At 41.6% G+C, this 14434-nt stretch overlaps 1 protein-coding gene across 6 annotated transcripts in view; it reads right to left on the minus strand.

Annotated features, from left to right (window-relative positions):
• Positions 1-14434, minus strand: part of LOC106652571 (cAMP-specific 3',5'-cyclic phosphodiesterase) — a 172120-nt gene that overhangs the window by 59001 nt on the left and 98685 nt on the right. For 3 of the 6 annotated variants that reach the window (XM_014371589.2, XM_014371588.2, XM_014371587.2), the window contains exon 1: positions 976-1537. The exons of 2 other annotated variants lie outside the window; for them this stretch is intronic. The gene's annotated coding sequence lies outside the window, so the exon portion shown is untranslated. Of the gene's footprint in view, positions 1-975; positions 1538-14434 lie in introns of those variants that run through there. One more of the 6 variants, XM_014371590.2, reaches the window with a different exon arrangement.

Consider the following 14434-nt stretch of genomic DNA (forward strand, 5'->3'; position numbering starts at 1 on the left):
CGAGTGTGGTAACGTTCGAAGCATTCGCACGTCGCGCGCGTTCAAACGAAATTCGTCTTTTGTTTTTCGGGTGAGAATGAAATTTCGCTGTTATTTCGGCGATTCGGCGAGAGAAAGAGAGAGAAAGAGAGAGCTTTTTCATTGCGCGTATTATAGGGTCATTGTTACACTGTAAAGGTAGGTTTAATTCCGAACATAAAGGCAAGAATTACGTATTATACGTACGAATTCTCGCACAAGTGAATTTCGCGCGATTCGGAAAATCCATTGCGTAAAAAGCTCGCGAGAGAGCAGACTACGATTACGAGATCAAAGAGACAAATTCATAAGTTTGCTGAAACAACGCTCAATTTGCCAGACGACTGATTCGCCGATATTTCACCGGAATGAGTCTTGCGAAATTTTTTATTTTTTTTTTCGAGCTGCCTCGGGTTTTTCCAGCTGAAACATCTGATTATATTCTCTCGCGATGCTAGTTCGGTGCGCGATATCATCGAATGTCATTGCTTATATCCGTTACGCGTTACGCATTAAGAATGGAGCTCCGAGGTAAGTAAAAAAGAAAAAAACGAGTATTTGCGGTTGTTTCGCAGTGCGACGCATTTATGTGGAGTAAAAGTACAGTAACCTCGCGTCGTCTAGTGCAGCAATAAATTTTCGTGCTGCTACTCGCTAGCACAGCCACGACGACGACGACTGCGGCGACGAGTTACCGAATAAGTATCAAGAGCATAAGCCGATCACATACTTTCAGAGCTCGCGGCGCTGCGAGATTGACTCTTAATATCATAGACGCGATAAAGTATCGTGTGTGTATCGAGTAATTCTAATTGCAGGTGGCGATTTGTGTGCTCCAGGCAATCAGATTCCGAAATGATTTATTTTTTTTTCCTCGGCTAAAGTACAAGAGAAACTCTCAAGCTCTCGTGGCACGCACAATAATAGAATAGAGAAAAAAAAGTCCTGCGTTTATACCTAGATAAAAGTTTGGAGTAATTGCTGGAGGCAGGTCTTCAGCTATAATTGGCAATCGAGAGAACACACATTATTACGCGCATCGATCCGCACCTGGTACGATAAGAACACTGGAAGTATATGAATTAACAACGCGTTATCACTGCACTTCACTGACATGTGACGAGAAAATCGCATCGACGCACCACTGCTCCGAGCTTCACGGAGCTACTGCCACTGCTTCTGCTTCTGATGCTGTTGTCGTATATTATTGTAACACACGTAAGGCACGCAATCACGTACTCGGTGAATTATCATCACACACACACACACGAGTGACGCTGCTGAACGAAGATCGCCGATACACATGCGTGCGATATTATTTATTGTATTAATCCTGGCGGAAAAACGATCATCGCAGGTGAACACGGTGTAAACGTCGAGTCGATCTGCTCGCGCGTGTAGTGCGTGTTATTTGACGTATATGCGAACGATATCACAACACACTCACACGCGTCCTGCGAGAGAGAGAGAGTGAGAGAGAAGGAAAGAGAGGGAAACACGAGAGACAAGAACTGCGAGTGTGGCAGAGAGAAGCTGCTGCTGCTGCTCTGGTTCTATGCTGCGCGGCGCATGCTGCTGCTGGACTGAGCTAATATGGGCTGCTCACTGCTTCTGCTACTGCTTGTGCTTGCTGCTGTGCTACCGCGCGAGCCCGGCATGCGCTTGACTCTCTGTCTGCGTGATACGCTCCCACTCCTCGGCGACTATATACCAACATATACAGCACACGGCGGCACTGGCATGGCAGGCAGGCAGCAGCGACGATTCCGAACTGCGCGGCGTTCTATATATTCGCACTACTGCTGCTACACTACTCTGTAGGCCGAGTGCCGTAAACGTTGCTATGTATACCTATGTAGATGTACGGTTGCAAGCGTACTTATATACATATTATGTACGCGTACAGTACACCTGATACAGAGTCGCCGATGTAATTCGCGCCCGACATCGCGTTTTCCCGCAGCTCGGGCGCACTTGTACACAAACTCGCCTCTGGATTATGTACTCGCGAGTGCCTTTTTGCGTCGTCGCGGGGCTATACCGCGCTTACTTGCACGCACCGATGAAGTTCGCGCGAGCAACTCGACTTGACGAGCGGATAAAGCCGATCGACTGCGGACTGCTGATCGTATAGGCTTTTTTTCTGGCACCTTTAATATGATTAAATCAGCACCGCACATGGTTTAACATTTTTCTTGGGCTCGCGGTGCGTCCAAAATCGAGATTAATCCTCGCGAGGAATATTTTTCATACTCGGTTCGCGGCTTACGCCTCATATCAACGCGAACGAGCAAACGAAATACGAAATTCCGTTGGGAGCTCGTGATAACAGCAACAGAGCAGCAGCTTCTTCTTGACGTCGTCTCTTATATGATATGTACGTTATTTTACCCATATATAATACACTTTTGCAAGGGCTAAAGTACGCTGCGCAATAATCCTGTGCTTATATGCTATTCAGGAAAAGAGCCTAGCAGTGACTCGAGCTGTTGTATATATCATGGTCGGCGAATTGCCTCGGTACAATTCTCAAAATGCAAAAGCTAAGAAAATTTATCGCGCGGCAGTTCATATACGTATTACGTATACGTGTGCAGCACGATGACGTATAAATTTCGTCGGACCGTCTGGAACTAGCTCAAATTTTCGGAGCTGCATTTACATGGTCTTCGTGTATTGCTGCTGCTATAATACTATATACGAGCAAATGCGAAGTGAAGACTGGTATGTGCCTCACGTACGAGGAGCATCGATTCGACACTGTAGCTCGTTCTTATTTGGCTCTCGGCTCTTTTCGGCTGCTGTTCTTATCTCTCTCTGGCTCTTCTTCGTCTTTTGCTTCCGGCTACCTTGGCGAACAATCTGATACTTTACTTGCCCATTTTCTCTTGCCCATCCCTGACAAATGCAGATATCGGATTGTAGGACGAAAATCGATTAACGTCGATTTCCTGGCGTTGTACGATGGCTGTAGCTTTACGCGAAGCTGTGTATGCACACGTACACGTTCGAGCAGAGACCGAGTGCATTTCATTCAATGTCGACGTAGGACATGTTCGATTTCGTTTAAAATGAACTTTTAGCGGTGAGCCGGTGATGCCTCTCCCCCTGCACATCGTCATCGCACGTTCTCTTTGGCCGATTGATTTGCTTTTAGGAATCAACGTCTTGCAGCGTAGCCCAGCCTCGCGATATCGCATTCCAGCAGCACATTGGCCGCTTCAAACGGAGAGGCCATATCTTGGGCTTTACGATATCATCACTTTCCGAGCTGGATGTAATTCAAGTCTCGCGCGAACAAGATCGAGGTCAGCCAAACGAGCAGGAATATTGCTGCTTATTACTATGATCTAATGGGTTATACAAACAATATTTTTAACTGAGGTTCTTACCTAAATTTATGCTAAAACTCTGCATTTTTGCTTTTGGTTTCCGAGAATGTGGTCATACGCCATCTAACGGTAACACTTATGACCGACATCCAAAGGAGACATAAAATAAAATATAATGCGAGTTTTCCCTTCGAGAACATGTATGAAGATAAAGGTTTACAAACCAAACGCTCGCGCTTGTGAAGAGCATCAACGAGTTACCTAACATTGAGTCAAATTCATATATTTTTCATACTCGTACCTGAGAAAATGAATTCAAGTACGTAGAATTTTCATCGCGCTTACCTTGGTTCTCAATATATTAGAGTTTTGTATTTTTTTGCTCCAGACCAGTCAAACGCTCAGGAATATTACGATTTACATACTGCACGCCACCACCGCTGCCTGCGTATATACTCTATATACATGTACGAAGACAAGGAGGAGATATTTGTTTTTCGAGAAAAGGAGACCAGTAAATTAGTTGCAGAAATTTGTACGAGTATTCTTTCGTTCGATGCTGACTTTATATGTATTTTAATATACTGTCGAATATCACCCAATCGACGATGCATGGAAAGCCGTGCTACCTCATCTTCGAAGCTTTCGATCGATTTTTGGCTTTAATTCTCGAGTGACTAGTATCTGTTGGAAAAAAAATTTAAACTCGCCTTTGGCGCTCTTCCTGTACAAGGAGCTGACGTAGACTGTTCTCCAGAGCTTTTACGAGTCTTCGCAGGTGGATGAAAAAAAAATTTCGACCCGCGAGTCAATTCTAGAGTATTTTTTTCAGCCATTCATAACAACGTGCGTGGGTGCAAGATGGCAAAATACGTGCATCTTGTACAAAGAAGTGAAAAAATCGTTCTCGCTTCACACGTAGTTTAAAAAAAACAGATTTAGCCATTTGTAATGAAAGCATAACACGAGATAAACATAAGTTGAATTTCAAATGTTTAAAATTGAAAGCTCTCGACGTGAGTAAAAATGGCTGGCTAGAGAGACTTCAGCAGGACTGCTCTTTCTCTCTCTCTCTTTCTTGCCTTGCTCGAATCTCTTTTTCTGCCGAGTAGTGTCTAATAAAAAAATGTCTCCTGCGAAGCTCACCAGTTTAATTCGCTCGAGGGCTTAAGAGAGCGCAATTCTATGTATACTACGCTCGTCGTCTGGCATTGTCTCAAAGCGCGTCTTCTCCATGTATTATAGGCCACGTATACATATAAGCGGCGCACAGCTAGATATGTGATGCAGCGCGCCTGCAGTAAGCCGTATACTAAGATAGGGAGAATCAGTAGTGCACACCCACGCACGCGTATACACGATCCGCAATATCTATATAGGAGATGGAAAAAAGACCTTGGCGACTCGGTTGAAATTCATCGAGAAAGCCGAGAGGAAACGACTTTTAACTGAAAAAGAGCCTGGCGTTACAAATAACGTGACAACGGCTACGACTGCACTAAAAATTCTACTCAAAACGTCTAATTTCGTCGAGTAAGTCTATTATCCCTTTGAGCACGAGAGGAAACCTTTTTTACGCGAATTTCTTTTTTTTTATTTCTTCGCGGCGAGGTGAATCTTTTTCAAAACTTCGGTTGGCAGAAAATTTCATCACAGCTCTCATTTTTGTCTACAAAAATATATAAAAAATTTTTTCAAACTTTTAATTACGCAATTTCAAAGCTTTGAGGAGAGCGACGATGCATATATTATAGATAGAGAAAATGCACGACTGATTTAAGTTTCGACTGAATTATTTATCTGTATAAATGTATCAAACACCACACGTTCGGATCATTTCATCGGAAAAGGTAGCAAGCTGTCAGGTGTGTGTAAAGTTAAACTCGGGGGAAAAATGTTCCTGTCGAGCAAAGAAACACATGTGTATCGAATTTTTGCACGATGACGTTGATGATGTCGGTGCAGATGTTTTCACGCGAATTCCAGAAAACATCTTGAGCATAAATATTTGCGATAAATTAAATTTTATTGGGATGAATAATGCTTGAAATAATCGACGTGACAAGAGAAAATTTAATTAATGTAGTTTGAAAAGAGATAATTATTTATCAAGCGAGAATCATTAAAGTAGCTTTGAAGAAATGAAAGGAAAAGTTTCGAGAGTAGACTTACATCAACAAAATAATATCAGTTTGCATCGTAAATATGAGAGATTATAAAATATTATAATGTATTCAAATGATTGTATCAACTTTAGACACTCGACGGAAGTTCGAGAAAGAATTTGTATCGGAGTCAAGAAATAAAATTTGTAAATAAAACAATTTAATGAATACTAATAGAGCTTGAGTGAGTTGATGAAAACAAACTCAGTCGAAGAATATTTCTTATTCATCTTGACAAATCAATTTCGTTGAAAGGTACTTTCAGTAAATTACATCGTATTTTCATCAAATAATGCTACGCTTTGACGCGATGCTTCAATAATAATAGATAATAAAATAGTATCGATATTTTGTTGAGACAACAATGTCGCCTTTGATTTGTTACAACATTGTTACACGCGGCAAATTATATAGTAATGGTCAAATACAATTACGAATGCTGTTGCGAATGAAATGCAAATAGCTCTAAAATGTATATATGCGCGTCTGTCATGACTTGCAACGACAATCAGCTGTCACCTACAAAATTGGACTCCGCCAGTCCAGCGGAGAGAGAGAGAACGAGATGTGTACATGGACATTACTTGGGTGAAATAATAGAATTACTACCCTTGAATGTCTTTATAAAGCTCGCAGATTGAAACGCTTTGGTTAATTTTAAATTATTTCGCTAGAAACTATCAATTGCAAGTCCACGCGCGGCGACTATACACGTGGTGCAGCGAACTTGCAGCTGAAGCTAGATTATAATATAGTGTCCATGGCAGTGCGCGCAATTAACGACTGGAGAAAATGGAATACTTTTACGATTAAGCAACAAACATTTAGAAATTTTATTGCTCGCATTATGCAGTGGAACACAAGTGACTCGCTCTTGCAAGAGCTTACACAAAACTTGCGCAATAAGGAAGACCGTAATTTTCGCTGCAGGACAATGCTAGCTGTTTGCGACATTATTCTTACCGCATTCGTATTTCATGCGAACGGTATATAAGTGAATTTCCTTAAGAGATCCATTGTCCGCTCACTGCGGCGCATAAAATATCCTCGAGGAAGCGCAAAAGGGCCCAATATTCTGCGTCGTAATACTAATTGGACTGCAGTTTTCGAGGTTTGTTTATACGTCGACGTCTCGGTGTGTGTATATAATACGCGTGAAACGCACGCGTGTGTGTGTATACAGGGCGTGTGCATGTGGTGGATGCAGAGGCGTGTGCGTGGCTCGATGATTGCGGTTACGGACGCTGGCTCGCTGGCTGGCTAGCTGCTGTCCGGAGCCACCCGACGCATCGTGTCAAGGGAGGAACTATAGTGTAAAAGGGATAGGTCCATGCAGTTCCTCGCGTTCGAAGCACAGCCTCTGTACGTGTGTGTGTGTGTATGCGTAGGTCGTGTTTGTATGTCGTGCTTGGTCTCCGATTATTGGCATGACCGAAGAGCACATTGTTCGACAAGCTGTACCGGTGGCTTCTGCGCTATACTACGTCGTTGGCTGCATAGATACACGGCATCTATACATATATTCATCGAGGCAGCAGCTTGTGCTACAATTAATTTGGAAAACATTTTCAATCGGGAGTCTTGCCTTTTGGTGATGTGTGTGTATACGTTATACACATCCATTCACGTACACACAGAGACAGAGGACGAGAGAGAGAGAGAGAGAGAGCGAAAGTACAAGCTGCTGTAGCGGTTGAATGCGCGACATTGTTCAAAAATCCGCCGGCTCGAAACTCTCGAGTTAATTAAATGTTTTCCCCAGTGTAACAAAAGATTTTGTTACTACTATTTTAATTAGTTTCTTCTTCTATTTTTTTTTGTCACTCGCGAACGCCGCTGTAGTGCCGTGACACCGCTGATCGTTTGTCACGCGCTCGGATATCCGTACAGTGAATAAAATATGGGCTGTGTTCAGTTTGTAAATTTTTAATTGCAGCGCACATACGGGCGCGAGCTTTAATTAATTTTTACAAGTCGAAGCGTATGATTTCGTTAATGCCCAGAAAATTTCACTGAACATTTTTTTTTTGCTAGCTGCTCAACGAACTCTCTCGCAGCTTACACATTATGTTATTAAAAATAAGACCATCCTTTCACAAGTGAACTAATTATCAAGGGCGCAGCAGCGAAAACACCTGCTCGTTTGCGCATTGTTAAACGTACACGCACGCACGCTCGAGAGCAGCTTGCGCTCGTCATCGTCGACTGCTGGCATAGTGGTGCCGCAGCTTGCAGCTATATGCGCAGTATCAAATGCTTCAATTGCAGGCATACAGGTAATGTTACCAATTTATAAATTAACAGTGCTCGATGACGAGCGCCTACGCGCAGATGTGTTTGTGTATAATGACGAGCCCTCGCCTGTGCATGTGCTATATATATGGGTATGTGCGGCTATACATAGCTCGTATACGCGCGCGTGATCCAAAGATAAATACATCGCCGCATATATAGCGGCGAATTCGATAGTAATATAATTTAGCAAATTGATACAGTCTAGGATCGATTATACACAGGTAGGCAACGGTTTGCTGCACGTAAGGCAGAGCGTGTAAACGCGAGCTCAATGCCCCGATCGTATGACGCTAATTGCACGTGCAATATTATGACGAGATATCTCGAATTTCTTTTTCCCTTCGACCTTGCTTTGGTCAACTTATTCGTAGAATTGTGTTAGCTTAGTCAGCGATAATCGATTAAAAGTCAGATTACATTTTTTCTCAACTCTACTACATCGCTTATCATTATTACTCTTTTTATTTGTTGAATATACATCATTATTATATCATTACTTATTATTTATGTTCGTTTACACATCTTATCTAAATAAATATTTTTTTTCAGTCAATATTAAATAACGAAACCCATATTTTAAAGAAATGGCGATTCACTTTTGTTTTTAATAAAACGATTTGATTTGGATAAAGGGTTTATTTACAGAAAAATTGAATTAAAAAATTATACTGCTGAAAATACTGTAATTTCCTCGAAAATAAAAAAAACCACGAAAAAAGCAAACAGCCTGTTCTATATTATACAGAATCAAAGTCGTTAAGACATTATGAGAATTTTCACATTTCAGCTATAGAAAAAGTTACCCACCAAGAGTCTAACACGCACACACACGGACGAGTGTAAATATATATTTGATTCAAGATATACTCGAGTTATTGGTGAAAATACGAGGTTATCCGAAAAAATTGGCAACAGTCGGCGGTGCGGGTTCAGTACGGTTAACATTATGATAGAGGCCAGTTCTATATATAACTGAAAAAATATCGACGAGTAGTAAAGCGCTGATAGATATTTGAAGAGGTAATGAAAAGAGAGTAGTTTGCTAAACTCAAAAATTATGAGGTTCAAGGATGCTGAACGTATATATAAGAGAAGATGAATGATCTGAGTGTGCAATAAAATTGATATTGTAAGAATGCCATTGTCTAAAATTTAAACATGAAAAATGAATTGAAATTTTTGAATGACATTATAAATTCAACTTTCATAACCCGTGAATAAGGGAAATTTTCATAACGAAACTAAGATATACTGACATTTACATTGGCATTTTTGGTCGCATTAAACATTTATGCTGAGTATGCTTTATGAATTATTGTTGCAAATTACACGAATTACTTTTAAATTAATCTGATGTAAATTGAAATTAAAAACTTCAAATTTTCCAATATAAGTAGAACAGATTTTGTAAAATATCAAACTAATTTCGACAGTAATTAGCAACTATAATCCTCAGATTATTCAAACTATCTTAACCAGGGTAACATAACTATATACAAAGCGGAGCAAAATCTGTAGATAATCTACAAGTTATATTCTAAAGATTTTAAACTATATAATATCTTAATAAGCTCGGAAAGAAATTATATTAAGTCGCTAGAAATTATAACCGAAACCATAAATTTTAAGATTTCTCTTGTCTGCGACGATATTGCACATCGGCTCACTTGCGTCCTTTTATAAAAAACCAGTTGTTGCACATTAAGCGAACTTGCTTTTACTTCATTCTAAAACTTTGCCTTTTTGGTTTTGGTTTCCGAGAGCGTGACCATACGCCATCTAACAATAACATGTAAAGTATTTAATGTTGGGTCAATCTTCGTCTTCTCGATCATTTATCTTCGAATACGTACATATGAATGATGCAGGTCTAAAAACTAAATGCTTAAGCGTGTAATGATTAATTACGAGTTATTGAATATTCCACCACTTGAATATTCCGGTACAAACGTCCGTAAAAAGTACTTGAAATGTACAAATAATTTTTTACAGTGTTTCCTTAACCCTTCCCCCCTCCCTCCGACTCAATGTTTATTGTCGACACAGTTGCTGAACTTTTCCTATTCTTATGATATGAATGACTTTAGTGGTTATTCAAGCATTTATATGAACGCGTTAAGCGTTTGCCGCACGCAATCAAAATGTTTGATTCCTTTGTAGCGGCTGAAATAGTTCGCAACGAGTATTCATAACTCTCTATACGGGATATAAATTGTTTTGTTTGTTTCGAAAATGCAATCCAATTGCCTTTTCATAATTTATGTAGCGATATACATTTTAGGTTGGATGAAAAGATTAAAATAATTATAATTAATGTACCACATCCGCAATAGCTTTTTCTTTAATATAGCTGAAATTATCGAATTCGATCAGTCGTGTGGCAATCAAGAGTTAATAAATTCAACTTGAAATCGAACGATTTACTGAATTATGACGTTGCCTTGACATTTATTTCGGTACAATAGAAATTCGAAGGGGATATACGTCGTTCGAGTTGTTTCATTGACGAGAAAATATTGGAGACTTATATGCATCGGTGAAAGAACAACGAAGACGACTCATTGCAACGTCAGAAGCAGCAGCGGCAGCGGCAAACACGCTAGTTATGGAAAATATTCTCGTCGCGTTCGATCTAAATCCCATATCTCTTTCGCCTTGACTTCCTCTTTCTCTCTCGTGTCTTGCCTCTCCTTTTTTCATATAAAAAGTATCCATGATCGCGAGCGCGTGCATATACACGAAGACGTAGATATATAAAAATATACACAGATAGGCGAGTAGATAGATACAATACGTGTGCAGCGGATAATACCATGCTTGCGCGCTCGCATGAGAGAGAAAACGCGCGCGGCTGTATATACGCTATATAACGTCCTGCGTGCTTGAGACTAGAAAAACTCAAAAGCATGGAGTGCGGCTATACTTGTATACAGTGGCAGTAACATTTTAACTAACGCATATCTCGCGCATGAATTTTTCCCCAAGCCCCTACTACGAGGACACAACCACGACGCGCACGATATGATATAGTTATGTATGAAGTTTCTTCCTTTGTTTTTCGCTGAACCTATAATGCACGCATACAGATATGCTGCAAGCTCGGAGCGACTCTATACCGACTACTCGCACGCATGCACGTGTGTGCCCTCGGCGTCATGAGCTCGCGTCACCGCATCATCATCATCGCGACGTCGCTTGGCCCAGTTTCTCGGGCGCCCTCGCTCGAAAGCTCGCTCCGTCGTCACACGCGAGCTTTCGAGCTTGCTCGGCGCGCCATCTGTGTGGCGCACGGCCAAGTCAACGCGAGAGAGCGACTTGCTCGAGAGGCGTGAGCAGCTACGTTCGATAAATAAGCTCGTCCCACCAGCAGGCTCTGGTGTGCACTAGTGCTGCTATTACAGAAAGCTTCCAAGCTCGGCCGAGTTTGCGGTCGATGATAAAAGCGATTTTCTTCGGGGGATAAAGCGCGTGAGCTTTGCGTGCGGGCGGCTGATCGATGCCGACTGCTTCGATCGTTCGCGGGCTACAACTGCAGCAGGGTAGCTTAATGACCCGGACGCCAGGGGATGATCCGCTCTTCGTACGTAACTTTTTACTTTCTCCCAGAGTAAACTCCTGAGCGAGGGATTTTTTTCCAGCCACAGCGATAGGTAAAGACCAGAGCTTAATGTGTCATTTCCATGTTTGGAGTCTCGTGGCTAATTGAATAAGAAAGGCACAGTGTGGATGTACACGAAGGGGCTTTGGCTTTAAGACTGCCGATACGCACATACACACACATACAGAGTTGCTGACCGGTGCACAGAGAGAAAATTGAAAAAGTACGGTTCATTGGGCAGCTCTCGGCTGGGGCTCGCTAGCTCTTCATTCTTTGACGGGCATTCAAGAGGAGATTTTCTCTTTGTAGTCCACGGCAATGCGCGCATCTTTTAAAGCTGCTGCTGTGGCAACTGTGCTTAGTTTCGAAGTATAATTAATCACTGAAAGCTCGTCCGTGGTTATAATTGACGTCGAGATTCGAAAGAAACGAGTCTCGATGAAATGTATAGATATGTACATCATATGTGTAACTATCTAGCTGTTACGCGTACAAATGCTCTATAAATCAATTAGAAAACGTTCGGTTCGACATATCTCGCTGACCTCTTTTTGTAAACAAATGAGCAGAATGAGCAATTTCATTACTCGGCTAATACTCGTTAACACCGATCGAGAGGCTTTCCCCCGTTTTAAATCTTTTATAGCTTTTCGCATGTGCACTGTGCAGGCGTGCGAGTATGTACGTAGGAGTGCGCGCATTACACGCATTATACTCTCTCTCTCTCTCGCGTGGCGCAATTAACCGCGATGAAGCGTAATTAAGAATCGGAGGCAGTATAATGAACCGCTCGTGAATTCGCGTGCACGCCATAAAACGCGCACTCGCTCGCTGGCTCGTTCCGAAATATTGGCGCATGAATGACTCTCAGCGCGCGGACACGTGAAGTAAATATTGTTTACGCTTCTCGGGCGTTCCGTTGTTTTTCTCGAGTGAAAATTGTACATTTGAAATAAATCGTTTTTCTTACTCTCTCAGTCAGCTTCTCGGTATTACACTTATAGCACGCACACGTACGCACCACGCGTATAAATTTCGCACGCCCGCGATCGTGCGGCGCGAATGCTTTTACACGCAAAATGGAATGCTCGCGCGCAGGCGAAATTAAATTCGTATATAATATATTCTTCTGAAAGCCTTTGAAAGCTTTTTATTAGTTGGAGTGCGCACAAAGACACTAAACTAAATAACAAATTCTCGAGCTTTGATGCTGTGTCGTGTCCGAGAACAGGCACGAAACCAATTCATTCATTGACCAGTTTCGCCTAGTCTAGGCAGGTGTGTACAGCTATTTTCAAAAAAAGAAGTATCTCGTGACACGTTTATGGCTGTCGCAGATGCCAGTTTTACCGTTAACATTTGCATCGTGAGAGCTCATAAAAAAAAACCTTTGAAAGAGTGTATGATAATAGATAAAAATATCAAAATTTTGTACTTGTACTTATACAATAATTTTTACTTTTCCACTTGCAGATTTATACAAAAAGGTACTCGCCATCTAGTGGGGGATGCTGACATTAATTGTGACTGAGTTCGTATACATTTTTTGAGCAATTTCTATCAAAATGTTTGTTCAAGTATATAGAATTGAATATGTTTTCTTAATTTTTGTTTTAATAATAATGTATGTAATTAAATATATTTAAATATTTTTTGGCAGTTTATGTGAAATATTAAGTGATTATTACTGACACATTTATTTTTAACGAAGATTCCATGAAAAAGTGTATTAATAAAGTTCGGTTTCGGTTACTTTAATTTTCATGTTTGATTTTACATTACTATAAATTTGAGAGTTTTTTAACAGTATGAACATAACGCAGCTATATGTAAAATGAACGTATATTAACACGAAGTTACTTTTAGAAAACAATCTACATAAAATTTAATTGATATCAAACGGGTTTATGCATCCTTTTTTCAGTGGTATTTTTATTTCTAAAATAGATAAATGTTTCTAAACTTTGACCACTCAACAATGATAAATATCAAGTCAAGGAGGATGCGGGGCAATTTTTCCTTCTGATTATACTAGAACAGATGCATAAGTACGTTTAAAGCTTACCGAACTTCGTGTCCAACCACAACGGTCCATCCCCTCCGTCGATCTCTTCTCCTAGCCTTGCGAAACAAATGCTCCGCAGGATCGACTTTTTCCATCGCGCACCAGAAAAATCTCTTTCGCACGTCACTCAAATCATAACTGCACCTACTAAGAAGTACCTATGGGTTATCAGCGACACAATCCTCGCACTCGTCCAAGTAAAAAACACACTTTCGTCGAACGAAAAATCATCTGCATTTTGACTCACACACACGCGCGCACTTAAACATTTGGTCAAAACAACAAAGCAGCGTTGCACTGCTGATACTGCTGCGGCTGCCAGTAGTGCCGCTGCGTCGGCGTTGCTGTCGTCGTCGTCATCGTCGTCGTCGTCGTCGTCGACGTCGTCTTGGTCGTCTTGGTCGTGCTTTATTTTTACGCATACACTCGAGTATAGCGGCGATACGACGACGAAGACGACGGCGGCAAAAGCGCTTGACATTTTTGATGTTGCCACTGGTGTGCGTGTGTGTACGTGTACGTGTGCGTGGTACCGCTACTGCTTGCTCCGACAAGTCAGATTATCGTGATTTTCAACTCGTGCTCGAGCTACGCGCGTCGTACGTGGTCTATCTCGCTCTCTTTCTCTCTCATTGCAGGTATAGATGCTGCAAGCTACTATATATTACCGCACCATGTCTTCTGCTGCTGTTGCCGCTGCTGCATCCACAAATACCCACTCTAGTTCCCGGTGACATGATTCTGCTTTACCAGCGGCCTGGCTTTGTAATCAAAGTGGAATTCGCTCTCATTTAATCCCGAAGTATTTGTGGCCAACACGAGTGAGCGAACGGGTGAGAGCGGGCGCAAGTCGTCGCACAATCAAGATGTCATTCGCGCGCTTGTTTACTCGAGTAAGTGCACGAGCAGTGTATACCGATCGCTCGAGCGCTGCGCCGATATATAGCCCAGCTATTTTCCT

Source organism: Trichogramma pretiosum, unplaced genomic scaffold (assembly GCF_000599845.2).
Source record: "Trichogramma pretiosum strain Unisexual culture from Peru unplaced genomic scaffold, Tpre_2.0 scaffold26, whole genome shotgun sequence".
Lineage (NCBI taxonomy): Eukaryota > Metazoa > Arthropoda > Insecta > Hymenoptera > Trichogrammatidae > Trichogramma > Trichogramma pretiosum.